General features: G+C 32.2%; 1 protein-coding gene across 1 annotated transcript in view; it reads left to right on the top strand.

Moving 5' to 3' along the window:
- The window catches only part of LOC110995222 (fibroblast growth factor receptor 3), a 60931-nt gene that overhangs the window by 14737 nt on the left and 18261 nt on the right, over positions 1-27933 (top strand). The gene's annotated exons all lie outside the window — the stretch shown is intronic.

The following is a 27933-nucleotide window of genomic DNA, read 5'->3' on the forward strand; positions in this document are numbered from 1 at the left end:
AAATAACGCTAAATTTTCACTTTAAAAGATGTATAATAAGCATGTTCTAACAGGAAATTGAAATCCCGTTAATGCGTGACCGTACAACTTGAAATAATTTACGCATAACTTTCTTAATATGACGGCAATTCATTATAGGATGATATTGCTATTAATTTCTTCAAGGCGCAAAATATTTTGTATGCCCATTATGTCTAAATTAATTTGATGATCGACAAATAATCATGATTCTGAAATAAGAAGGTCTTTTCAACTATAACATGAATTCCATGTTGATGGATTCATCCTTTACGACCTTTGAGAAGTTAGCCTTAATCTTTGTGAAGGATTTTTATGTCTCCCAGAAAGCTTTTAGTTCTTAAACTTTTATTATTAGTGTTTAAAAAAATCACTATTCGTTTGCAAGCTATCTGCATAACGAATGAAACAACTGACATATTACATATTTATGTTAAATTCGTATAAAAAAAACAATTGAATGTAACGTACATATTTTTTTTTTCAAATTTATTTTATTAAAGTATCTCTATGGAATCTCATACTACGCAGAGCAGATACCTTATTTTGAAATTCCAATATACTCAAATGACTCTAGACGCTTCGTTGCTGACCACGACGCTCAGACATGAGCTGCCGACTAAAGAGAGAGAGAGATACTGAATTGAAAATGTTATAAATTTTTTAAAGTTATTTCGGTTATTTTAACATCGGCCAGCTTATTACACAACTTGTATCTCGTCCTAGTTAATGGCTTTTGTTTCAAAACTTGTATAAATGATTTGAAATGTATAAAAAGCCCATTACACATGCAGATAAGAACTTTAGACATAAAACTATCGTAACGTAACGATACGCCAATTCTATTGTGTGAATACAAATTTACTAACAAAATGTTCCTGGGCGTTCAAAGACCTTTGAAAAGTGTATTTTTGTGGAAAGGCTTATATCTACCTGTCTATCTTCAATCTCTAAAAGAAGTATAAAACGGAAAATTTGGTGAAATTGTCAAGGCACTTGAAACGATGTCGGTATTTTTAAAAGTCATTATTTCGCCAATTTGGAACGTTTTTTTATACAGTAGATCTCCGTGAAATTATGTTTACAGAGTACTGCCTAAAAGCCCCTATAGTCCGAATTTAATTTACAAAGCACTACTTTGGATTTCCATAAATTTAATTATAAGATTAATGTTATATTTATGTACTCTGAATCTGATCATACTTTGTATCTCAAATTTAGTAAATTTAACAACACAATAGAGAGCTTACGTTTTAATATAAAATTAATCAAAATTGATGTTGTGTCTATGGACATTTAATTTGCCAGTAGCCTCGCAAGTGCTTTGCCTACCTTAAAAAAATTAGTTCGCTCTTATCTGAAAGGGCCTATGAATTGGTCGAAAAACATTAGCAGCTGGTGACATAGTGCCTTAAAATGCTCAGTTCTGGAACGATGGGACTCGAGATACTGATGGAGTTTCATATGATGCCTTGGCGAAGGATGAGAAAACTATGTTTTTGTCAATTCGGTTATATAATGATATCAATTATAGTTTTTACCAGTAAATTTATACTACTAAAATAAACGCACTATAAACTTTAAAGATGTTTAAGCACACTGAAGACTGTAATATTTTAATCGGATAAAGCTGTTTTTTAAATTAGTATTAATGTGTTAAATACACACTAATGACAATACTTTCAACACCTCAGTGTATTTGACCCTCAGGGGGCACAATTTGCATATTTCAACAATCGCGGCAAAAAATCTTTTTCGTTTTTAGTTATAAGGTGTGTACAGATAATCATTGGTTACACAATGTCAAAAGCAATTGTTCTTCAATTGAGTCGTAATGGAGCACAAAATGACTCACTCATATTTTTAGGTTCAAATTACAAAGCCTTCATTTTAACTAATACAAGAGAAAGTTTATAAAAATAGAAATGTATATGAAACAAGTTCTTTAAGAAGGTTTTGTTGCACATTTGTTCTCTGGTACAACTGAAATAGCTTTCCTTTGTGCCACAATGGCAAGCTATTTCCAGTGCTTCCTATCTCTAGGAAGCCTTTGCCACAGGTGGCCGGTGACTTTTTAAAGTTTTTTTTTGTCTAGTTATCATGTTCCAGTTTAGATCAGTAGGTTTGGAGTTTAAATCATAGGTCCGAAAATATTAATTTGCGTTAACTGATTGGTTTTTGCTGTCGAAACTAATCAGTACTCTACAAAAAATGGGTTGTATATTCATAGACAATGTTGGGCATTGTGAGGTTTCCCATGGGCCATGAATAGAATCTAGGTTTATGACTAGGTCGTTTATACAGTATTAATAAATAAAAAAAGTTTTTAATATTTGGAGAAAATATAATGAATGCTTACCTCCTCCGCTGGCCTTGTTACCTAAAATGTGTCTTGCCTCCGAAATGAAAATCTTCCAGCCAATTTGCAATAGGCTGTATGACGTATATATGACGAATGGGACCTGCTGGCTTTCAGCTACAGCAGGTCCCATTCGTCGATTAATCGGTACCAAGGCTATTGTTCTATAGTAAACCAATATTCAAGAAACCTTGAGGAAAACGATCGATTTGTTGGCTTTTGTCATTTTGATTACATTTTCGTGAGCCGTCTAGACACGTTTCATATATCTCATATGTATCAAGAACTTTTATTAATTGAATATTAGTGCAAAATTATGATCATCGACATCACATATAGACGTGTCACGTGACATAGTAATTGGTGTTTTTGAAGTAAATACGCAATATTTGAAAGTAAAGTAATATTCCGTAAAATGGCATTCGAATGCAGAAAAGTGAATGCGTCATCTCGGCCAAGCAATTGCATTGTGCAATTTTAATGTATTAGATAACAATGATGTGCTAAAATTGCCAAAATGCGAGTAGGCGTGTGAACGAGATCAAATCTTAACGTCATGGTTTCACGATTTTACGAGTACAAAATGTTCTTGGACGTACATTTAAGTATGATAATGTAAATAAATGATACAAAGGCGCTACAACCTTTTTAGATCTGTGCCTCAGATGTCTTTATCTGTTTCATGATGCGTCAATCTAATAGGCAAGTAGGTGAGCAGCCTGACACACACGTCGTTGACTTTTTGGGTCTAAGGCTATATGCTCTTTCAGCCATCATCCAACGTCATCTGTCCATCTTTTCTTTAGTCATATACATCTCTACATCTCTTTCCATACATTAACTTCCTTCCATACTTTCTATACATTCCAGTAGCGGTCCAGTTTGTTATTTAAAGTGTCCATCTTTTATCACGCGTTTTAGAAATTTGTTCCCACATTTAAGCCTTAGAACGTGCGTGTCTGTAAGTGCATCTGTAAGTTTTGTTTTCGAATGAAGGATTTTTCTTGTTGTTTTATTGATACAGAACTTCATTACTGCAAAGTAAGTAAATATTTTAAAAGCATTTTGTTATTCAATTTACATAATGACATTGTAACAATTTTTGCCAGTCACAAGTGAAATTTCTCTTTTTAGCTAGTTCCGGCCTTACAAATAGATGTAATCGTCGGTTTAAAAAAATATGCCCATTCATACATGGGAATTCAGATTACATGTTAATGAGATTGCGTTGCATATAACTGCGCAGACGCACATTAATTACTGTCATCGCTCATAAAGATCGTTATAATAGATATTATTGAAATTACGTTACAAATAATACATGTAAGTAATTTGAAATTGTCGTTGGTTTTTCTATACAGACTAATTTAAATATTATTATGATTGGTGTCAGACATCCTGTTAGAAGAGAATCTTTCTACGTTCCTTAAACATTTGCTAATTCAGTGAAGAAGATATCGTGAGGAAATTTTCCAGTCCTTACAGTTTTTTACCTCTTTACAACCTTTTGTCGATTTTTGGGCCAGAAAGAAGAATGATAAGCATTATTGGCCTAGTGAATGTGCACTAATGGTCTTTCTTTATATGCATTTAACATTCGCTCGAACGGTGAAGGAAAACATCGTGAGGAAACCGGCTGAAATACCCAAAATGTGGACAGCTTGTCAGGCATCCTCACCTTACCTCCCATCACCTCCTTGTCTATCAGATGACCCTGAAACAGATACCGAAAAATGAGGCCCAGGCGTAAAAGGATTTATTTTTATAGACCACGAATGAAAAGTAAAATTTAAAACCGGAAAATAAACTACTTTTATTAGGTACTATATGTATTTATTGTGTTGTAGCTTTTCATGCACTATTAGCACGTAGCACGCATGCACCATTTTAGGTAACTTAAGAAAACCATAACTTTTAATTGTTTTTTTTATGTACTAGGACGCAAATGGGCAAGTGAGGTGATACCGCCGCCCATGGACTTCATTATTCATTGCCTCTTTAAGGATTGGTACGCTCTTTTCTTGAAGGACCCTCAGTCGAATTCTTACGAAAATACTTCAATGGACAGCTGGTTCCACATAGTATTGGTGCGCGGCAGAAGCCGCCTTAGAAACGCTTAACTATGTGACGACGGACGTCAAGATGATACGATAGTATTTTGTATGCTGCCTTGATGATGAAACGAAAAAATGTACACATAAATGTTACATTTGTAAATTTCCACTCAATGTGGAATAGAATAATATTGTACAATTTAAACTTTAAACTACATAATCCCATCTGATACTACAATGGTCAGTATAATTGGCTGGTACAATCGTTCTAGCTTGCTACTCTTATAACTATGTTATAAAAATCAAATTATAAACCCTTCGGACATTCTTTCATACAATCTAAACGAAGCGAGTTACTTAATGTCGCCTTCACCTACAAGATTTAGTAATAAATGAATGTTAAAAATGTAAAAATGAATACAACAAGCATTTCAAATGATCGCACTCAATTAGACGGTCAAGTGCGAAGGACTAAGCATTTAGTAAATAAAAATAATCAACCAGTCTAGTGACCTTTCGAAAATTTGCAATATTTATTTGACTGAGACTTTTATGATATAAGTTAAAAAAATATGTAGCAAACGAGCTGAAGGCACATCTGTTTTTTTTCGGTGTGCCGGTTTTTTTTTTCGTATATTAAATTTTTTTAACCCTTTTATACATATCTTTTATGAAAGCTGCCAATTGCTGCAACTTGCTTGTATAGGCATAATCTATTAGCTGTCCTTTGTAATAATTTAAAGATGTTTATTAGTCTGAGTATATCTTTTATTGTTAAATTTAACCTTAAGTTAATAACATTTTTTACAAATGTTTAGGTTATATCAACATCACACAGTTTAATCGATACTTATATTTGAGAAATTTAAGCAACAAGTACATTAAACAAATGTTCAGTGTATTTTAAATACAGAATTGGCCTGTTACATTACGAAATATTACCATGGATAAGATGTTCCCGTGGGAAAAATCATTGAAATAGGGTTGACTTACTTTTCAATAGCCACACTAATGCAAATCAAGATTATTATAATAATTATGACAAATATTACGACATTGGAGGAAAACCTCACGAATTTGCATTATTCACCTGACCCATCACACAGTTATGTTAATATTTGATTTAATGGGTAAAGCTCGCGAATTTGTATGTGTGACTAAATTTTTTTCAAGGTATTAATTTTTTTAATTTAAAAATTTAACGCAGACTAATACCCATCTTAAAAAAAAACAAAATCAAAGGACCGCTAATAGAGTATGCCTACAGCATTTGGCATCTTTAATTCATAAAAGATGTGCTTAAAGGGTAAAAAAAGCCACAAAAAAATAAACAAAAAATGCCGGTACACCGAAAAAAAAAATTGCATAAGCACTCCCACTCCTTTGTATGCGTAATTGACGTGATTATTTAATTGTATACCTGCTCAAATTATCTTTATATAATACTATCTTGTTACATTCAAATTTCCTCGTCATCAATTCTTGTCAATTAAAACAAAAGATTACGTTCGATTATTCGTTAATTGGGTTTGTTAAATCATTTTCTATGCTCTATTATTAAAAAAACTACCTTAAATTTGATAGTAATGTTATGAAATTGAAATTGTATAGAGAAAAATTTCGCTAATTCTTTTATGACAGCAAATCAAAGTTCTAGGCGAATTTATTTCAGTTTTGGCATTTTTTGTTGAATTTTTTACCACTTAAAATAATGTCTATATTTTTAAGTAAGAGTTATTTATACATGGCGCCATACTAAATACAAATTACTATCAATAAACAAATGACAGACGTTAATTAATTTCAACTTAAACTTCGAAATTTGAATTACGAATCTCGCGCCAATCGCTGGATAATTATTTACAGATTTTATTGTAGAATCTCTAATTAAGTAGGTATTATATTGAGTTTAGCACAATGTAAAAAACTTTATACCCGGCAGAAACTCAACGTTTGTAAAAATATACCAACTCGAAAACGTTATTATAAGAAGGTCGAAGTTCGTGTTTAAATAATCGTATTCAGAAACATTGTTTTTGTTAAACTTCTGTCGAAGTCTGGTTTCTATTGTTTTTATAATTTCATATAAAACTTTTTTTACTACTCAGTGAAGATAAATTTAAAATCATTAGTTATGTAATTTAAACGAATACTTTTTTTATAGAATAGGGTGGAAAAAAGCCTATGGGACGCCCAAAAATGGCCGTCATGGCAGCTCACGGCCCCCATTCTACGCCCTAATGGGTGCGTTTCCGGCTTTTGAGGGAAGAGTACATTCTTACTTTGTATACTTAGCGGTCGCGTCTCGTAGGAAGACCCACCGGAAGATTTCACGGTTTGCTAGTTCGGAAAAGAAATATCTTGTGAAGACTTACAGCCAGGTGATGATGATGAAGTGATGTTAAGTGACACAGCCGCTATGGTCACATTACCTGCTGGCAAGTACATTGTCAGCCTAATAATAAATCTAAGATATAAAATTCTCGTGTCACGGAGTTTGTAATTATATTCCTCCGAAATGGCTCGACCGGTTTTTGTGAAATTTTGTGTGCGGTTAGGTGAATCCGAATACGTCTATTTTTATCCCCCTAAATGTTCAGGGTGGTCCACCCTTAATTTATATTTTTATGTTTTTACCCATTTTTATGTATTTACCCCTCTTCGAAGAAACCTGTATTTTTTATCTCATAATTAAAAACTTATGACTTGAACTTGGTTTATATATAGACAAAAATTTAGAGAAGAACCTAAAAAGTTTTCATTTCGGAAAACCAAACAGTCTCTGAGGTAGCATAGCAAAATGTTCCATGTTGGTATGTACTAAAAAGGTAGATTAAGTAAAATCACATTAAGGAGAAAGGAAGTCCGCGGGGGTAGCTAGTAATCTATAAAAAATGTAAGTACGCACTTGGCTTCAATCTTGTAAGAAGAATTTAAAAACCTTTTTCAAGAAATTTACATTCGTGCTAAATTCGTTTTGCTCAATTTTCCTTTCTACAATTAGCTTTTCCAAATTATCTACATAAAACGAGACGACATGACTTCACAATTAGGTTTCTCGTGATGGTCCAGCCTATCAATTACCAACATCCGACAGTGGACATTGATAGATATACACTTTGAATACATATTGTTTAGTCTGATAGATATCTACGTATAAACTACATATCAATTATATACATACAATTTTAATAAAAATTTAATTTAAAGAAAAGTTTGTGTCTACGTTTAATTATAAAAACTTTTTTAATCATTGTAGTTTTAACAAAATCAATAATTGATATTAAACATACATTCGTCTTATTGCCTTGAAATACATGAATTCTATACATGATTCGTCCATTTATTTCTATTCTACAAAAAAGTAAAAAATTAGTGGCATAACTTCGAATTACTTTATGAAAACTCTTTCTCATTATTGAAAACTAAATCCACGATTCTAGTCGATAATTATAATTTGCGGTCAATTAAAAAAAAAAGAATTTTAAGGCATTCGCAGTAGTAAGGCTGTTCCAGATTCTCAGACAGATTGCATTCACCTTGTTACCAATCGGGTAATTTCAATCAATTACACAATTCACAGATGCGACCATTGTACCACAGTACTCGATTAATACAGTACATAATAATAACACTAAATTCATCACAATAACACATTAATACATTAAAATATAATAACAATTAAATAAATGAAGACAATGGATGTTTCCTTGGCTAAAAGCACTTTCTTTTAGGCAATAAAATTTTGGTACCAATAATGAAACGGAAGCATACTTTGTAAATGTAAAAGCATCTTCAAAAATCTCTGAAAGAAAGTTATCAATTCGATGTATTTATTTAAATCATGCAAGTGTATAATGTCTTATCTGCATCCCAATTAACAAATCCTACGAAGGCAATCCATTTTAGCGACGGGTAGAATGCAATCTCTTCGCCACCAATTGGCGTTTCTTAGGATTAAAACAATACCTACGACCGAGATGTAAATATTATCACTTAAGTTGCGTTTAAAGAGATTTTTTATTAAAAAGCTTTACTTAAATAAAAAAGTTTAAATAAAAGTGCATTAAAGTACTATGTATATAAATCTTACACATACAAAACTAAAAATTAGGAATTCCATTCTTGTAGCTTTGAAGCAGTAGGTATATTGTTTTTTTTTTTTAAATTTTAATATAAGTACTGTTTCTATTATACTGTGTTTCGTCTGCCTGACCATCCTTTCTAAACCACTTGCGGAGTGATGCAGGTCGACAGATGCAATCATTATGACGTTACATTTGCACATTACATATATCAATTTATTATGTGATATAAGATTTCATTGGAAATTTAACAAAGAATCATTTGTGATTCATATTCACACTCATTAAATTAATTATTAATTAGTTAAAAGTGTATGTTTTGCATTTACAATGTCTAGCAGGCGTGTGTATTAAACATAAACTGAATTTCCTCATAAATATGCTTAAACAGAATTCAAAGAAATAATATTTAAATTTATCATAGTGGTCAGAGACTACGCCACGCTTTGGAAAATTTCCCTCTGGACATAAAGAACTGCGTGGAAAAAAAGAGCATATTAGTTACTGAAAGGCCAGCAACGCATTCGCGAGCCCTTTGGCTGTGAGTAAGCACGGGTAGTGGCTCATCTGATGTTAAATGACATAACAAGTCAACCAACCTTCCTTTAAAGGAACGACGACGATAGTGCTCGGATCTTCATGGGAACTAGACGGCAGATTTACAACTCGCATAGGTACAGATACCGGCAAACCTCTTGATCCCTGTCCTTGCCTGCGAAGAGGTATCAGTGGGAGGGGGGAGAGTGTCCCGTGATTGACATGTTTCCTCACGATGTTTTCAATGAGGGAATGTTAAGTGAACACATAGATACGTGCACGAGGATCGTACCTACGACCTCAGGATTGAGAGTCTCACGTAGACCACTAGTCCAACACACCTGTGTTGATTGTTGCTCATACAAAATATAAATTCACCAATGATAAATCGAAACAGAGTTACACATATATATTATGTTCAAATCGAGAACTTTTAAAGTAACCATTCTCAAAACAATAAGCAATAATAATTAACAGTTTATTTAAACCTCAGAAATGTTTAAACAATGCAATTGTTTTACAAATTCGCATAAACATATCTCAATTACAGTTGCGAATTTTTCGAAATTACAAACAGTTTGATGGGGAAATATTTTGTGTGGTAATAGATTTTCGATTTGATTCACTAGCGCTGCAACTCTTTTTAGTTCTTAGTATATGTAGCAATGTGTCACACTTTGGAATCACGCAGTACAAACCCCCAATTGGAGCCTACTGAGACATCAACATTTTTGGGGGATAGACGTGTTCTTTGCTACTAATATAGGCCAAATGTTTCTATGACGATTTTCTGATGTCTTGCGAACATCGGAATCGGATAACATACCAGACATAGCCACTGTTTGAAATGGCATTCAAACATTTGTATAAGCTTGCTTGCTAAACAATACATTTCATGAAAACTAATGATTGACATTATTATTGATGTAATAGTAGTCTAGAACTTAGTTCTAGACTACTATTACTGGTTTCTCGAACAAACATTTAACTGTATTCAATTAATTACTAAATTTCATCGGTTTGTGTCAGAAGCGCGGGTTTAAATGGATAGAATAAAACAAAAGACGATGCGCATTTCGTTTGGCTGTTGGCGTGTGTCCAATGACATACTAACAGGTTGGCTTAAAAGTTCGTAAGCTAACAAAAGGCTCATCTGAGGCTCAACAGGAGGCTCATCTGATGTTATGTCATTTAACATCAGATGAGCCACTACCCGTGCTTACTCACAGCCAAAGGGCTCGCGAATGCGTTGCTGGCCTTTCAGTAACTAATATGCTCTTTTTTTCCACGCAGTTCTTTATGTCCAGAGGGAAATTTTCCAAAGCGTGGCGTAGTCTCTGACCACTATGATAAATTTAAATATTATTTCTTTGAATTCTGTTTAAGCATATTTATGAGGAAATTCAGTTTATGTTTAATACACACGCCTGCTAGACATTGTAAATGCAAAACATACACTTTTAACTAATTAATAATTAATTTAATGAGTGTGAATATGAATCACAAATGATTCTTTGTTAAATTTCCAATGAAATCTTATATCACATAATAAATTGATATATGTAATGTGCAAATGTAACGTCATAATGATTGCATCTGTCGACCTGCATCACTCCGCAAGTGGTTTAGAAAGGATGGTCAGGCAGACGAAACACAGTATAATAGAAACAGTACTTATATTAAAATTAAAAAAAAAAAAACAATATACCTACTGCTTCAAAGCTACAAGAATGGAATTCCTAATTTTTAGTTTTGTATGTGTAAGATTTATATACATAGTACTTTAATGCACTTTTATTTAAACTTTTTTATTTAAGTAAAGCTTTTTAATAAAAAATCTCTTTAAACGCAACTTAAGTGATAATATTTACATCTCGGTCGTAGGTATTGTTTTAATCCTAAGAAACGCCAATTGGTGGCGAAGAGATTGCATTCTACCCGTCGCTAAAATGGATTGCCTTCGTAGGATTTGTTAATTGGGATGCAGATAAGACATTATACACTTGCATGATTTAAATAAATACATCGAATTGATAACTTTCTTTCAGAGATTTTTGAAGATGCTTTTACATTTACAAAGTATGCTTCCGTTTCATTATTGGTACCAAAATTTTATTGCCTAAAAGAAAGTGCTTTTAGCCAAGGAAACATCCATTGTCTTCATTTATTTAATTGTTATTATATTTTAATGTTTTAATGTGTTATTGTGATGAATTTAGTGTTATTATTATGTACTGTATTAATCGAGTACTGTGGTACAATGGTCGCATCTGTGAATTGTGTAATTGATTGAAATTACCCGATTGGTAACAAGGTGAATGCAATCTGTCTGAGAATCTGGAACAGCCTTACTACTGCGAATGCCTTAAAATTCTTTTTTTTTAGATAAAGATAGAGAGATAGAGAGATAGAGAGGTAATAGATTTTCGATTTGATTCACTAGCGCTGCAACTCTTTTTAGTTCTTAGTATATGTAGCAATGTGTCACACTTTGGAATCACGCAGTACAAACCCCCAATTGGAGCCTACTGAGACATCAACATTTTTGGGGGATAGACGTGTTCTTTGCTACTAATATAGGCCAAATGTTTCTATGACGATTTTCTGATGTCTTGCGAACATCGGAATCGGATAACATACCAGACATAGCCACTGTTTGAAATGGCATTCAAACATTTGTATAAGCTTGCTTGCTAAACAATACATTTCATGAAAACTAATGATTGACATTATTATTGATGTAATAGTAGTCTAGAACTTAAGTTCTAGACCACTATTATTAATAATAATTGTGTCATTATTATTCATGTCTTCATAATATATTGCACAATTTAAAATTTTGCATTATCATGGAAACTTTATAATTAATATATAACATTGTTTAAATTAACACAAATTTACTAAATGTGTTTATGTTAAATTTAATGCTTTTAAATGTTGAAATTATTTTAAAGTTGCGTAATTTTTTACGTTGCATTATCATGATTCATTATTAAATTATTTATCAAATTGCCATACTCCTCACGCAGAATACATATTTAAAATTAGACATATACATGTCATTAATTATTTTTGCCTTTGGGCCGTAATTTTTATATGAACATATTTGTATTTGTATTTAGTTTAAAACTACTAACAGCAAATATGAGGAAACTTAAATTTAAAAAAGAGCGCTTTGACATTTTAACTCTGGGCCTCAGATTCGTGTTATTCGCAATCATTTGATCACTTCAAAATTTTTAGACAAGTTAATAATATTTTAGTTAAAAGGTATTTATTTCATTCATCGAGAACATCTATTTCGATTTATTCGGAAGAGTTCAAATAATAAAGAGTTAATTTTGATATAATACGCCAACTATTTACTAACAAACATTTAATACAAATTTAAATATAAGAATAAAAAATAAAGTTTGCGTAACTAATTTTAAATCTAAATAAAGTCAGTAAGACAACGTTGCATTCTTAACATTTCGCCTTAATGTATGTAAATTGAAGAGAGAAAGTGATATTGATGTAAACACTGATTTCGTATTAATTAAATCCGGCCATTGTTTTGGTTCTATTCACGTCAAACAGGAACGATGGCCTAGTGGTTTCAACGTGCTAACCTCTTCGTAGATTTAATCCCCGACTTTCTATGTGCGCATTTGACGTTCGTAAGGTGAAAGAAAACATCGCGAGGTTAACACAGAAGGCTGACATGCCAATTAGAAAAACAAATTATCAAGAAAACGATTTTCATTTACTATGGCTAATGTCAAATTGTCTAATTCAAAATCATTCCTTCGCATAAACAATGTACACTTATGAACGTCAAAAATATATGTAATGCTTCTAATTTTACATTTACTGCCAGTTCCTAATACAATCTTGTGGTACTAGTTTCAGCGCAGAAACCGTGGTTTTGGTGTGCAATTTCGTCATTTAATATAGACATTTTTAATCGCCTAAAGCTTTCAATTGCGTAAGTTATATACAAGACACGTTATCATAGACAACAAAGCAAGATTAATAAGTTGAATAGATATTGTTTATTCGGCTGAAGGACACTGGCCAAAGCGTAAACATAATTGATAATACAGAATAGTTCGTGAGAGATATTTAATCGTTTCAATAAATGTTTCATTACTAATTTTGTTTTCATCCGTATGACAATTTTAAGGGTGATTAAGGACATTTTTTGGATCCCACTCATAGTTGCTCTCACTGAGTTAATAATGAGCGGGTAATCGATTTTCCCGTTGTTTTTATAATTTAATTTACTCAACTGGCAAAAACGCTCACTTGTGGAGCGAGGGACGTCAAGGTAAAACAATTTAAAAAAATAATTTAAAATCGTTTCTAGTTTAGGTCAAGGTCAAGTGGTCTGATAAAGTTCACATTTAAGCCCAAATCGCTGTATATTACACGTAAAAATAAAGTCATCTTCATTATATTGGCAGAAAAGATTTCTATTTTTCAAGAATCTTGGATTAGTCTAAGTCTTTCTCGACGGACTCATCTCTGTCCTTTTAGAAAGTGCCGATGTATTGCGTCGTAATGTAAGTGAACGTCCGGCAATCTTCCTCCATTCGAAATGACGCGATTTCGATGAAATAAATCCTATAATTGAGCGTGACGTCTTACTTGAATGACAAGAATGAAATTATCGAAATGAAATGCAACATAGACATCAATTCTAAATTTGAATATTTTATCTATATGCCATGGATTATTTGGCTAAAAATTACACAGAATAAAAATTATCATAGATAATAATTATTACAATCACGGACCACAGATTAAGTATCTTTTAGCTAAAGCCGTCAATTGTCACTACAGAAAACTTTTCGTAAACTATATTTTGGATGTCAACCTAAGTAATTTGAATAAAAGTAAGTCGTGGGTTCGAACCTTGGCTGTGTACAAATATGTTGTTTAGGTACGGAATAAACTGCCCGTAATGGGCATGCTTATATTAAGCGTGATTACGTTAGAAGCTTTTTATTTATTGCACGTGGAAATTGCAGACATTTTTAAAGATGTGTTCAAGTTAAAATCAAGTGTTAGAATTTATTAATACTTAATGATACCCAGGTAACACTGAACATGTTTAGAAAATTAAAAACGGCTTAAAGTAGAAAGTTGCAAATACTTTTATTGTTGAATAGGTTACCAAAGAGTTCTAAAATTGAAATTCAAAAAAGATTTTATTAGCAATGTTTCTGGCCAGTTTACCACTAAACATTTTAAGTTTTACCCACTTATATTAAACCCCGTAATTTTAGAATTTAATATTGAAGCCAAGCGCTACACGTAATATATAATGTGTATTTTTATTTACCCCATTAGGGGATATAATGACTGTATTAGAAGCTCGAATCGTACGCTAGTCAATCAAAGATATCTTGTAAATGGCATATCTGTTTCGCAAACTAATAATCGTATGAGAATACCGGGGTCAAAGATTGAAATTCATGATTTTAGCATAGCAGATTATGCGCAATTAAAATGATCTAAAATTAAAATAAGCTTTCGTTTGTTAAAAGACTTGATTGTTGTATATATTACATATCTTTTTTTAATTTTACAATAATATTAAATTTAAAACGCATCGTATTTAAACTTAGAACTCCATTTTTGGATCGACTTGGAAAAGTTAGAGGTTTACAATTCGACGCCATTTTTATTTATTGACAATGAAGAAGGGGTTTTTCTTTAACATAAATAAAATACTGACGTGAATAAAATCAAACTTAGCACATTGTGATGACAGATGGGTCAAAAAGAACCATACTTGAAATTGACCAGTGAGGAAAAAAGAGCGGATATCCACCAGAATGGAAAGATGGGAAAAAATGATGGCGGGAGTTTTGTTTGATGGCGAATGTTGTATGAAGATGTCCAAATAAAACACTTTGTTTGACGCTGACTTGCCTTGCCTTGAAAACAAAAGAGGTCGATATTGACTTCAAGTGTGCGATGATTGTTTACATTTTGTTTGTGCTTCTACTTGAACTAAAATAGTAGGTAACTTCAGGTGTAAGACTTCGTCAGAGATCATGTACTAATGTTACAATTGGACTTAATGTTCTTCTGATTATGTAGTACTGGAACAAATAATTAAATCATTATTATCTACAGTATACGTAATATAATACGTATATGTGATTTAAGTAAAAAAATCTTGTAATTCGAGTTTGATAATTGAGGTAATTATTGATTCCGTTAGCAATTTAGAATATCCATTCACTTATCTAAAACATGCATACATAACTACCATAAAATTTCGTAAAATTTTGCAAAACTTTACGCAATAAAATTAAACGTTTTCTATTCACCAATAGATTTGTTTATGTGTTCAAAAGCGTCGTGACGTCATAGATGTAGTGTATTTATAAGATAATACATAATGCCATCAAATCTATAACTAGTAAAAAAATTTCGCAACGCAGTTCTTCAGTTGTAACAATGTCCAATTCTGTCAATTCATTCCCCATTTAAGGAACCTTTTGTTTAATGTTTAAAAAAACATTGACTTGTATTTTGTATGTTTCCGTGTGTATGTTTTGTTAATAATTAATGTTACGTCTATGTCTACGTCTCCGTATAACAGGAGACTCTAAATTAGCAAGAATGCACAATAAGGGACTAAACAAACAAACAGACAAAACAAAAAAAGCAAACATACCAAATTAATAAATATAAAATTTCCTAAAAAAATTACAAGAATCTTACTAACTAACTATTAAAGGTACTAACAAGTAGGCAAGAGGTATGCCTGAACGTCGTGGAGCAAGTAAACATATGGAGCTGACAATCTGTTTCCACCGGTTTCTATCTAGTTCCTATCTTACAGTTTAGAGTTTTAAGGACGATGAGTCTCTTACTCGTCCATCAAGTTGGTGAACGGCTCTTTTGCCCTCTGGTTTTCTCATCGACTATGCACACCATTGCCAATACCAAGGTTATGAGATATTATATTGTATTAAACCTCATATTTTTATTTTGACAGATGTCTGATCTAAGATTTCGCAATCGCAATCGGCAAGATGTTCTGTCTAATGAAAATATACAAAGATCTATAAATGTTTACTTCTTTCAAATTTAGAACGTTCCCGCGCTTGGCACACGTCAATGCCAAATAAAAGAATGCAAATTTAAATCAATAAGAACCTGGATTATCCCAAGGAGATTCATGTAAAGCTTTCGATAGTGTAAGCCTAAGGTATTCAATCAACTGACGCGCAAATAGCCCTTATATATTTACGGATTGAACTTTTAAATTTGTATGAAGTTTTCGCTTTGAGTCTTTTATTTCCAAAAAACATTTACCAACAACACATTGTGAACACTATTATAAAGATTTATCTAATATAAAAATGAACGCATATTAAAAAGACGTTTTTAATGCAAATATAGAAATAAATACAATGAAATTCTCGTATGGAGAGGTCAACGTAACACAAGAAGGCGATGTAATGCAATCACTGACGTATTGGGCAAATATGTACTTATCATTAATGTTACTTTCTTATTTGTTTAATACACCGTACAATTTAATGCATATATCATTTATCAACCAGTTAATGGTGTAAATTCAAGTTGCTCACTTATAAGATAAAACAATAATATTTAAAATATATCACGCCGTCGTCGTAAGATTTATTGCATTAGTCTAACAAAAAAACTTCGCAGGAGTATTTAAAATGGGTCCACTTACCTTTCCGTATCTTAGCAAGTTGAGGACAGAAATGGGTCATATTTTTGCGGTCTTCGTCTTTGTAGGTTATAAGTCTTCTGCGTACGCGCACGCTGTGTAAGAATACAGAATGTTTTGGCGAATCAATCAGTTTTGACTGTGTGATAAAGCTCTTGTCAGATCGCGTATGTTGGATAATTTTTCTTATAGGCTCATAGACTCTTAAAAACGAATTTCTTGCTTCCGTATTCGCTTTGCTTCCGTAACAGTACACACACAGTACAGTAGTAATTACAATGAAAGAAAAATTCAAGATTTCAAGGAGTAGAATAAAACATTACAATAACGAAAATTTTATTCCAAATCCAAAAAACACTTTATCTAAGTAGGGAAAGTTAAGAGAAACCTTATTACAGAACACTTTATCACAAATTATGTCTTGAATCAACATCTTTATATTTTTCTATTCATTCTTGACTAGGCTTGTTTTGTTAATAAACAACGGAATCGTCGAAAACTTCGTGTTGGCCAATTTGTTTAGAGAAATTGTGTGATATGACATTTCTTAAGATTTATATTGTTCTTAAGACTGAATTTGCCAAGGTTTTGTTCTCGGGAACTGAATAGAAGCTTACAATTAGGTTTTTTATCTCCTTGTAGTGCCTCTACACTACTGAAGAGTGGCGGTTAGCGCGTCCGACTTCTTATTCTTCGTCAAGCTCATCAGCTGTTCTACGCTGGCCACTTCGTACGCGTGGATATTGCGGATCCACGACTTCCTTCTTCTGCCAGCGCGTTTTGAGCTACGTAGAATTTCTCCGTTTGTGACTCTATGGACCCAGCTTGTCCTGAGCACTTTTCGGTAACACCACATTTCAAAGGCATCGAGTTTCTTTGTGGATTTTTTATACCTATCGTTATTATAACGAGTCGTTGTTCTGAAAGACAGTTTCTGTTGTCTAATTATCTTTGAAGGCCACTACTTGTAATGATGTTAGAAATTAAACCTGGGTATTTTCCAAAAGATTCCACATCTATTAAAATCATTGAATTGGGATATTTGAGAACGTGTTATTTTACGTACAAAAAAAGTAAAAGAACAAATTATTCAGGTAAGTTCTTTATCTGAAACTGAACTGTGAGCGCCACCTGAATATAAACTAATATACATAATGTTTGCTTGTTCATACTAAGCTTATTTAAATCCGAATTAATGTGAGTGAAACAGTGTCAATACAAAATGTATTTTTAGAAGCGCCATGGCATGACTAATGAAGCCAAAACGTGCGTATTATACAAATAAAGTAGCCCTTTGAATAAACAAGTGTTCGGCAAACTTAACAAGCAATTATATGCATATTTATGGGACAATGGAACTAATGAGTGGAGAAACTTATGAAACAACACGCTATTTGGATAGTGTTGAAATTATTTGTTAGTAAAATAAAGCGATTAGTAAATTTACTTATTTATATTAAAGAGTAGAGCTGTGTTGGCCTAGTGGCTTCAGCGTGCGACTCTTATACGTGAGGTCGTAGGTTCGATCCCGGGCTGTCCACCAATGGACTTTCTTTCTATATGCGCATTTAACATTTGCTCGAATTCTAATTTCGGTCTGCACCGGGTGTCGCCTTTTTTGGGGTGACCCAAGGTCACCACTGGCCCCACTATAGCAATTCTTAATAACTAGCCAATATTAACTACTGAATATTTACTAAAATGGGTCAATAGTCTCAAATAAATTACTAATTACGTTTATGTACGTAGAGGGAGCTTTATTTAAATGTATGGTTTTCGCAAAGAGAGTTGCCATCAGCGATGTTATTGTGGTAATTATATCTATATCAAGAAAGTATCTATATTGGTATTATAAATTTATTATTTCTTTTATCTCTGAAATGCCTAAATAAGACAGACTATAATATACATAGCTACTATGTTAAAGGCATAAAGAAACATTGCAGTTTAAAATATTAACTAAATAAACATCATTCATAATTCATTCACATGTTAAAGAGACTTAATAAAAGGATTTTAAATTTACTTTATTAATGTTAATTGACATGATTATGCTCTTGTTACGTTGCCATGGTAACTTAGTCTAAAATATTTTAAAGGACACGGGGTTGGGGAAAAACGAAACTGTGCGGACAGTGATTGGACAAACGGTTATATATATGTCGCAGCAAAGTAGTTAAAAAATAAATAAGAGAGTTAATTGAATCTGAATGGTAGCGACTTGGTTGAATATCGATCTTTAATTGACTGTCTGATTTAACTACTTTACTGCGACATATATATCATGAGGCGTGACCAATCACAAACAAACGAAACGCGCCGTCGTTAATTTTACGTTTTTATATTAAATTCTCACATTGAGCAACTCTATAATGTATGTAGGGAATGCGAAACTAAGAACTTTTAAATTGGCAGCTAACCAACGTCTCGTAAAGTGAAAACGTTGAAAGGCCTATAAGGCTTTTCTATCGACACATAATATATGTTTAAAATTATAACTGTTTTCCGACTATTCATAATTGCACGCATGCGTATCAGTTATAAATACAATGAGATGACTTCACTGCTTACGAAATTATCTTCTAAGCGTATTATCTTGCAATGTACATAATGCATCTTGTAATTTATATGCCTAAGTATCAAAGGGGAGTTACACACTGCAAGCCTAGAACATTTTACTCAGAATCCTCAAATATTGACCTCCGTACGAGGCTATTTATTGCTTCCAATGGTATATACTATTTAGCCTAGAGTACAACCCTACTCAATTGTAGTAACATTTAAATAATTGATTTTCTCTGTGTGCGATCAAATCGCATACAAAAAACATCCAACTGATAGCAGAAGAACAATTAAGTGCTTATGGTGTTTAAGAAAAGGAAACTTTAATATTTTGAACACGTCTAACGTAACTCCAAAAATACGAGATTCTTCTATTATTGCCTCGTCTTGGTTGAAGAATCTTAGACAATGGTTTGATCACAGGACCAAGCCACTGGACGTCCAATCACGTCCAAAAAATATTTTTTTTATATTATATGTACATACATAATATGTAAATAATTAGAAATTCTTATTTCGCATAAAGCCTCAATTTTGTTTGACATAAATACGAATTATAAGCAAATTATTAGTACATATGTGTAAAAGCCCTTGTAATAAACATTCTATAGATGTGAGGCCGGAGGCTCTGCAAGTTCAATACGATATGCTTTTAATTTTAATAGACTGTTCATGTGAATAACGGGCTATCAAATTGAATGACGGCTCTCAGTTGAACTCTTAATGGTTATTTTACTTATTAACTCGTTTCAAAGTATATCGTTTGATAAAACGTCTGTCGAGGTTTGGACATATTAAAGATTTCTTTTTCAAGAAAATTATTATAATAATAAACTCTGCTTCTGACTGAGCAGTGTTGGCTTAAATTAAACGTGCGAATGGCATCCCCGTTGTGGGCTCTAACCCCCGTACACGGTAAAGATATCGTGAGGAAACCGGCATTTCTCAGACTCAAAAAGTCGATAGCATTTGCCTGGTACAGAACAGCTTCTTGCCTATTAAAAAAAAGCAAATGATCACGAAACAGGTACAGAAATATCTCTGGTCTGGTTCTCTTATTCTAGTTTTTTTCTGACAAATCTTTGTGCGTATAGTGATTTTCTTTGCATGTGTTTGTAATTACACTTATAAACGGTGCTCCTCCTGAACTTTTGTGTGTGTCAATAGATTACAAAACTTTTTCTATTATTAATTTAAAAAAAAAATGTTTTGTTTCTAAGACTTGTATACGGGACGTCTGTCAGTACCGCTATATAATTAATATGTATGCCCGTTCAAAATGATCTCTTCAAAGACAATATTAGATAGTAATTACAGTTTAACATTTAAACTGAGAAATGCGAAACATACTTGAAACATGTTAAAGATATAGGCCTACCTTGTATTGTGTAATACGAAATTGTATGACGTCACATAGGTCAGTGACCTTAGTCGCTCACTTATGCCCGCGAACAGTATAGACATAGTTCTGTGTCTTATGCACAACAATTCATTCCCGGTTTTGGTAAAAGTAATTATTTCATAGAAATCATGTTGGCCAGTTGAATACAGACTTTGTGCTAGCAGCTGATTATAAACTTGTCTGAGAGCATGACTCCTGCTATTGACGTTCATAAGTGTACATTATGTTACCTATTTGAATAAATAAATTTTGTAGGGACTCCTTGTTGTCTCAAAAGAAAGTTTATTTGTATGTGTAAATGTTAGACGACTCCTTGGTGCCTGAACTTCTAAACTTTCCTGGCTATGACCAAAGAACATGGGAGCATTTAGTGATAATGTACATAAATATCAAGTGCTAAAGAGTGTCTGCAAAATAGAACACAAGAAGAGTCTTCTTCCCTTTAATAGAGACTGTAAGTAGTGTTATTGGACACTTACTTATATAATAATCCTTTTTAGTAAATTAGGTTAGACTTAAATTATTTATTAGTCTTAAGTTAGGCTAGATCGTAATGTTCCATGATGTCTTAGTGAAGACACATGTATATAGAAAAAAAAACACACGTTCTCAATATGTCTCTGCCTCGAGTTCGTGAAATTTTGTCAGACAATTGATCTTCAGGAGAGGTGACACAAATTTGCCTCCACGCAGTCTTGATTTAAATTTTTCTTATGAAGTTATCTTAAATATAAATTTACGCCAAAAAGCCGACTTCTCTGCCTTCATATGTAATTTTATTGTTCAATTAAATGAGGTCGCGAATGCGAGGGCCTAAATTTGTATGATATTATTTGTAAGAAATAAAGTGTAGGTACGTGTAACGAAATAGCACTTTTTTGATACACGCCTTTTTAAAATCGATCTACTTAATATGAACCCTCTTTTGAGATATCTTGTAGTAAGATACCTTTAGTTAAAAACTCTTAATAGGTAATTTGTACTGCCGATGTCATCAAAGGACAAGTCATTATTACTAAAACCACAGGCAGATTCAACGACCCAGAAGATCACAGAGGCAGTGATTTGACTTATTTTTTTGGGATATATAACTTTATTTGAAACATGAAATATAGTAAAAAATAAAATATAAAGAACTATGCAGTGCTATACGTTGATTGTTAATGATAATCAATAGAAACAAATAAGACTTCGGAAAAAAATATTAAATTCCGACTAGTAAACAACTTTTCTTTGATATATTTTTTACTGTTTTACCTTTTCCTTTGAACAAACATATTGTTCTTATATATGAACAGATCATTGATCTGTATTTATATTATGTTTGTTAATTACTAAATAAATCTACTTGGTTTCACAGTAAATTATTAATAGAAAAACTCGACAGCAAATTTTTTTTTTTGGCATATAATTTGGGGCCAGTTGGCCATTACCTATATTGCTCCTAGGCTTCCAGACCTCTAAAACTCATTTATAGCAGCTAAAACTGAATATTACTTAGTACTATAATAGTTTTACACAAAACCCTATCCACACAACTATTTTCGCCAATATTAAGCCATTCCAAAGGTTAATATTACATAACGCAATCTCGGTCAAAATGTCTTAAAACTAAAAACAATTTATTGATTACGCCATTCAATGGAACGATTGAATGTTACATTTGTTTCCTGATCCTTTCTCTCGTGAAATCAAGAAAGTTATATTAATATTGACGCACGCTTTAATCTCACTACATGTTTCCACTCCACTGAGTAAGACAAAAATAGCTTCAATTCCAGTATTACATTAGTTTATATTATTATACTTAATTCTATCGGCCCGTCCCGGCTTCGCACGAGTGAACATTTATTTTGGTAGATATTGATAAGTTCTTTAATATTGTGAATCATTTTTTGTTCTATTATGAATAGCTAGGTTTTGCAGCGTATCCGATGATGAAGATATTTTATAGGCATTTTTTTGCACCTTGGGTAACATTATTGTAGTTTAGGGATCCTTATTTTTTCTTGCAATTTAAAGCTTATAGTAATTGCTGATAATGTAGCCTTCAATTATATATATATAGGACTTACATTGTCGTTTTTATTTTAAAATGAATAAATACTATGCATCGTGTTCTAATAACAAAAAGAATGCAATCAAAAGATCGATTACGCTAACTTTTTCCCGTAAAGCATTGATATCATATTATGTGATTAGAATATGCGTGCGCGCATGAGAAACGATTGGAATAGGTTATCCAACTATTACGGTGGCATCTCATTTACATTATCATGGCACGTTATGACATAATATAGTAATTTCATCAAAAGTAGGTCTATTGCACAAAATGTCCTTAAATATCAAATAGTCGGATTATACTGGTATGGAACTATACGTTTTGTATAATATTATGGGCTATTGAGGCATATATTTAAATTTATTTACTTATAAAACGTCGCCAACGCTCGGCACTCGCTCTTTCGCGCTGGGCGCATCAATGGTACAAAAAATAATAATATACAATTTGTATATGACAAGCACTTATAGGCAAACAAAACATACACGAAGAGATAATAAAAATACATTAAAAACTAAACGGAAATTGGATTTTAAAGTGTGAGGGAAATAACTGTGGATGTCCAGATCAGGCTCATTTATCAGAATGATCAATCTCGACATTGGTGAGTTTTGGCCAAAACGTGTTCTCGGTGAAAACTTAGAGAAACTGATCGTGGTTGGTAACACAGAAGGAAAAACATCACATGGCAGTTCTTTAAAGAGATGGACAGATAATAGATTCGTCGTCTTCAAAAGTATACACTGTTGGTGCTGGACTGAAACAGATTGTCCACTCTAGATGTTTCTTTGCTGACCACAGCGCTCAGATATGAGCTAGCGACTGAAGAAAATTCAAATTTCATAAATCATTTATTCATTTAGGTAACATAATGTACACTTATGAACGTAAAAAAAGAAATATATATTAAATGCTTCTAATTTTACATTTACTGCCAGTTCTCAAATCAAGGGCGGCAAGGAGAGAGAGGGAGGCAAATTAAAAATGAGACTCACAACCCTGACTTTAAACCAAGGCTGTACAAAATAAAGAAATACATATTTAAGTACATATACGAAAATTCAATATTATTAATTCCAAGAAAAGTAATAATAAAATTAAGTTTAAAACATAATTTAACGTGTTATTTTGTCCAAGATTTTTTTAATAATTAAACCATTCTACATAGTAACCGTTATGAGGTTTTATTATTTGTAGAGTATTTCGTTTGTGGCTATTACGTATTATGTAATCGTATAGCTATTATTATTACTAGCAGTACAAGAACGATATATTGTACGAACCGCCCGTACAAAATGTATTCTTTAGAATAATAATAATAAATCGTTTATTTCAAGAGAAAGTGGTACATTCAGATTCAGCTATTAAAAAATAGGCATGCAAATGTCATAACAATAACAACAGTTAAGTTTTATATAATTGTGTGTAAACATATGGTCTTATTCAGTATTATTTAACATATTTCGTGACTTGTGCCATGCACCTTACTTAGGGCCTGTTTCACAATCTCCGGATAAGTTCTAAATAAGCTATTTATTACTTATTGGTAGGATTAACAGTATTTTTGCGTTTCGTCGTGTCAGAAGCGCTATCCGTTATGAAACGCGAAGTATCTTTTTCAGAACTTTTATCTTTCGAATAATTTATGTGTTGCATAGCTATTTGGTACTTTATCCATACATTGTGAAACAGGCCCTTATTAGCCTTTCTAAAATTCTTATCCTAACCCTAAATACATACTTTTTAATATAAATAAAACAAAACGAATTTTTCACTTAAGAAACTTATAAGAAACACTCTTAATAATCAAATTGCCCACCTGTGGGGCGCGGGCCCAACTAAGGGAAATAAAATCTTGTTAAAGGCAAGGGAAAATTTCCGTTTGTTGTTTATGTGAATTGCTTTAAATATTTCATAATGCCAAAGCGTTAAATGTAATCATTTATTTAAATTTCCATATTTTGACAAGTTAATGGTAGAAAGACGCTAATTACTATTAAGTAATAGCAATTAGCACAGTAAGAATCATTTTTGAATACATCATTGATATCGTTAAAATTTTTTTGTTATTTCAACAACAATAAGGCGTGCTAGTGGTGCGCATCACTACCTTTAAAACGCTCAGTTCTGGAACGACGGCCGTCGAAGTTATAAGGGTCCAGACATTATTAGCGCTGCCAGAACATAACCTTTTTGCTGTGCGTTCAACTCGCACTCTCCAGCGTCAACAAGCTCCCATTCCTCGGTTACCCTCGCTGCTTAATGGGTTTCTCGACTCTTCACCGGAAAGTGGACCTTTGGGAAGCGTATGGGGGTAGTATACTGTGATTTGGCAGTATACTTGGAGGAGATTAGAGGATAGCATTTATTTATATAAATGATTTATTTATATGATAGCATATATTTATTTATGCTATCATATAAATAAATCATCTCTTCCAGGCAACCTTAACCCTACTATAAATTTTGTAAAGTACTAAAAATCAGCCTCGGATTTCATCTGTTTCTGATCATTAAGCAATTATCAACAATCTTCTGCGTGTGACACGCCAACAAATTGTAGGGATAAAACGATATTGATTAACGATGTTTACTTCACCATACCATCGAATCTTAAATACTCAAATCATTAATTATTTAATGATTGAACACGCGACCTCGAAACTTATTAAATATCCTCTTTCATTGTTACCATATGGAAAATTCTTATGATCAACCATAATTGAATTAATAATTTAGACCTTAAATGAACCGCCATGATTTAGAAACTTTGTATTTCTAAAACCTTGTTGTATATAAACTTAAACTGAGAATTTCAGTGTCGCATATATGGTCAAAACACAAAACTTTTATTCACTTTTAATTCACAAAAACTTCAAGTATTTATTAAAAACCTTTACATGTCCATTATGTCACCAAGTCATGGAGCATATGTCAAGCCGATTAACAATTTGACTTGTAATTGAAAAAAAAGCGACCCATTGAAAGGCCCATCACATTTACTTATTGTTAAACAATATATTATAATAACGAGATATAGATATTAAGATATAACCAGAGGTCAAGTGATCAATAGTTAAAGGAATAATTAATACCGTCTTAATAAGAACCGTAAGTCGAATCGGAATTGATTCGTTCGGATTCACGTACTTAATAGATTAAATTAAGTAACAGTTTAGCTTTTTAGTACGATTGTGAGTTCGGCTAATAAAGCATTTTCGTATTGGCTAAATTATTTACATGAACACTAGCTTCACTAAGGTGTAGTTGAATTTTTTAATCATAAATAAATAAAAAATAAAAATCACGATATTTTACGCCAACTTTAGTCTTGTAAATGAGAATCTTGAATACGTGATATGAATTTAGTGTCGTTTATGTTATTATGGAAATAATTATTTAGTAGTCTATTTCTATTTGAAAATCTTTATTTTATTATTATTTTTATTATTTATTAGAAAGAGGTACAACGAATGAATTAAAAATAAACATAATCAGCTATATCTAACTAGCATGCAACTGCAAAAATATCATTAAAAGCAATTGAATTAATTAATAATTATAAATAATGTTATATGATAGTATCTGAAAACTCACAATCTTAGAACGCCTTTCTCGCGAAACGAGATTTTTCTTTTCTTTTTTAAATTTTCACGCGAAAATCTAATCACTTTTTGTTTGAAACCTTACAATTATTTTATGCAGTCGTTTATAACTTTATTAAACTCACTCTCTCTTTAGTCGTTAGCTCATGTTTGAGCGTTGTGGTTAGCAAGGAAATATCGGAAGCGGAAAATCTGTTTTCACCGATTTCGGTCCAACAGTATACAGTTTTAAGGACGATGAGTCTTTTATCAGTCCATCTGGTTGGTGGCCACGTGATCTGTGTTACCAACCACAATCTTCTCCAAGTTCCTCTGCGAATTGAATTGCAACATGATATGATATAAATATTAAACTCAGACTAAATATTAAATAATTTAAAATTTGTATTAAATTCATTATTTTTCTTGATTCTAATGCTTATAGTCATGCTATAAAACACTTGAAAATTTACTATGTTAACAATTAACTATGTTACACCCATTCTCTATATAGAATTCTAATTTGTAGGAGTCGTCGATATATATGTAAATTATTTCATAAAATGTATTAAAATATGTTATTTTTATAGCCAACGACCCGTTGATGTTACAAGTAGATATAAAACTGAGGTGTAAGTTTACAATATAAGCGTGGATATACTTTCATTATTTAAGGCTGCATTAGCATTTAGCATTTTATATCAGCTGCCCCCACGAACTTCTTTTCGCCTTAATGGGATTTTATTAAGCCTATCTTTTTAGTACATATGGAACATTATGCTATGCTACCCCAGAGACTGAACGGGTTTCCGGAAAGAAAACTTTTTAGGTTGTTCTGTGAATTTTTCTATATATATGAACCTCAGATTTCAAGTCATAAGTTTTTAATTAACTAATAAAAAAATATGATGTTTGTAGAGGGGTGAAAATTATGGGTTGTATATATTTTAGTATGTCATATCTTAAAAAAATAAAAACAAAACTTTGTGTATAAAACATTAAAATTAAGTCTATTTAGTTATTTAATCATTTAGTCTTTAATAAATAGATGTCCGATTAACAGACAACCGATATGCACACAAATTCGGACGAGTTTAATTACAAACACCGTATTACGAGAATTTATATAAGTTTTGTTCTCAGTGTGCAATTAACACTTGATCCTACAGTGAAGGGCAAATTGAGCAAACTACTGTGTCTTGTCCAAAAATTGAACGTTTATTTTTAAAGACCAGAAATGTACCTCTATCAAAACATGTCTAGTCAAACGAAGTTAGATGATTTCATTGCTATGCGTTATTGACTAACACGTCTATCAAAGAGAAGTCATAGACAATAGACATCACATTTATTATTACTAACGAAACACTCAAAACAATAATAATTTGAATAAAAAAAACATTTTTCTTTTCAATTACTAATAATTAATTCTAATAATCTAATAATTACTTTCTTTTAACTACGTTTAAAGTGTGTAATGCGTGTGTGTCGTGGTTGTAATTACCCTGGCTCAGCATTATGCTGAGGAGCAAACATCCAATGCCCTGGTCATTTTGCCTGAGACCACA

The sequence above is a fragment of the Pieris rapae genome, chromosome 14 (assembly GCF_905147795.1).
Source record: "Pieris rapae chromosome 14, ilPieRapa1.1, whole genome shotgun sequence".
NCBI classification, from domain to species: Eukaryota; Metazoa; Arthropoda; class Insecta; order Lepidoptera; family Pieridae; genus Pieris; species Pieris rapae.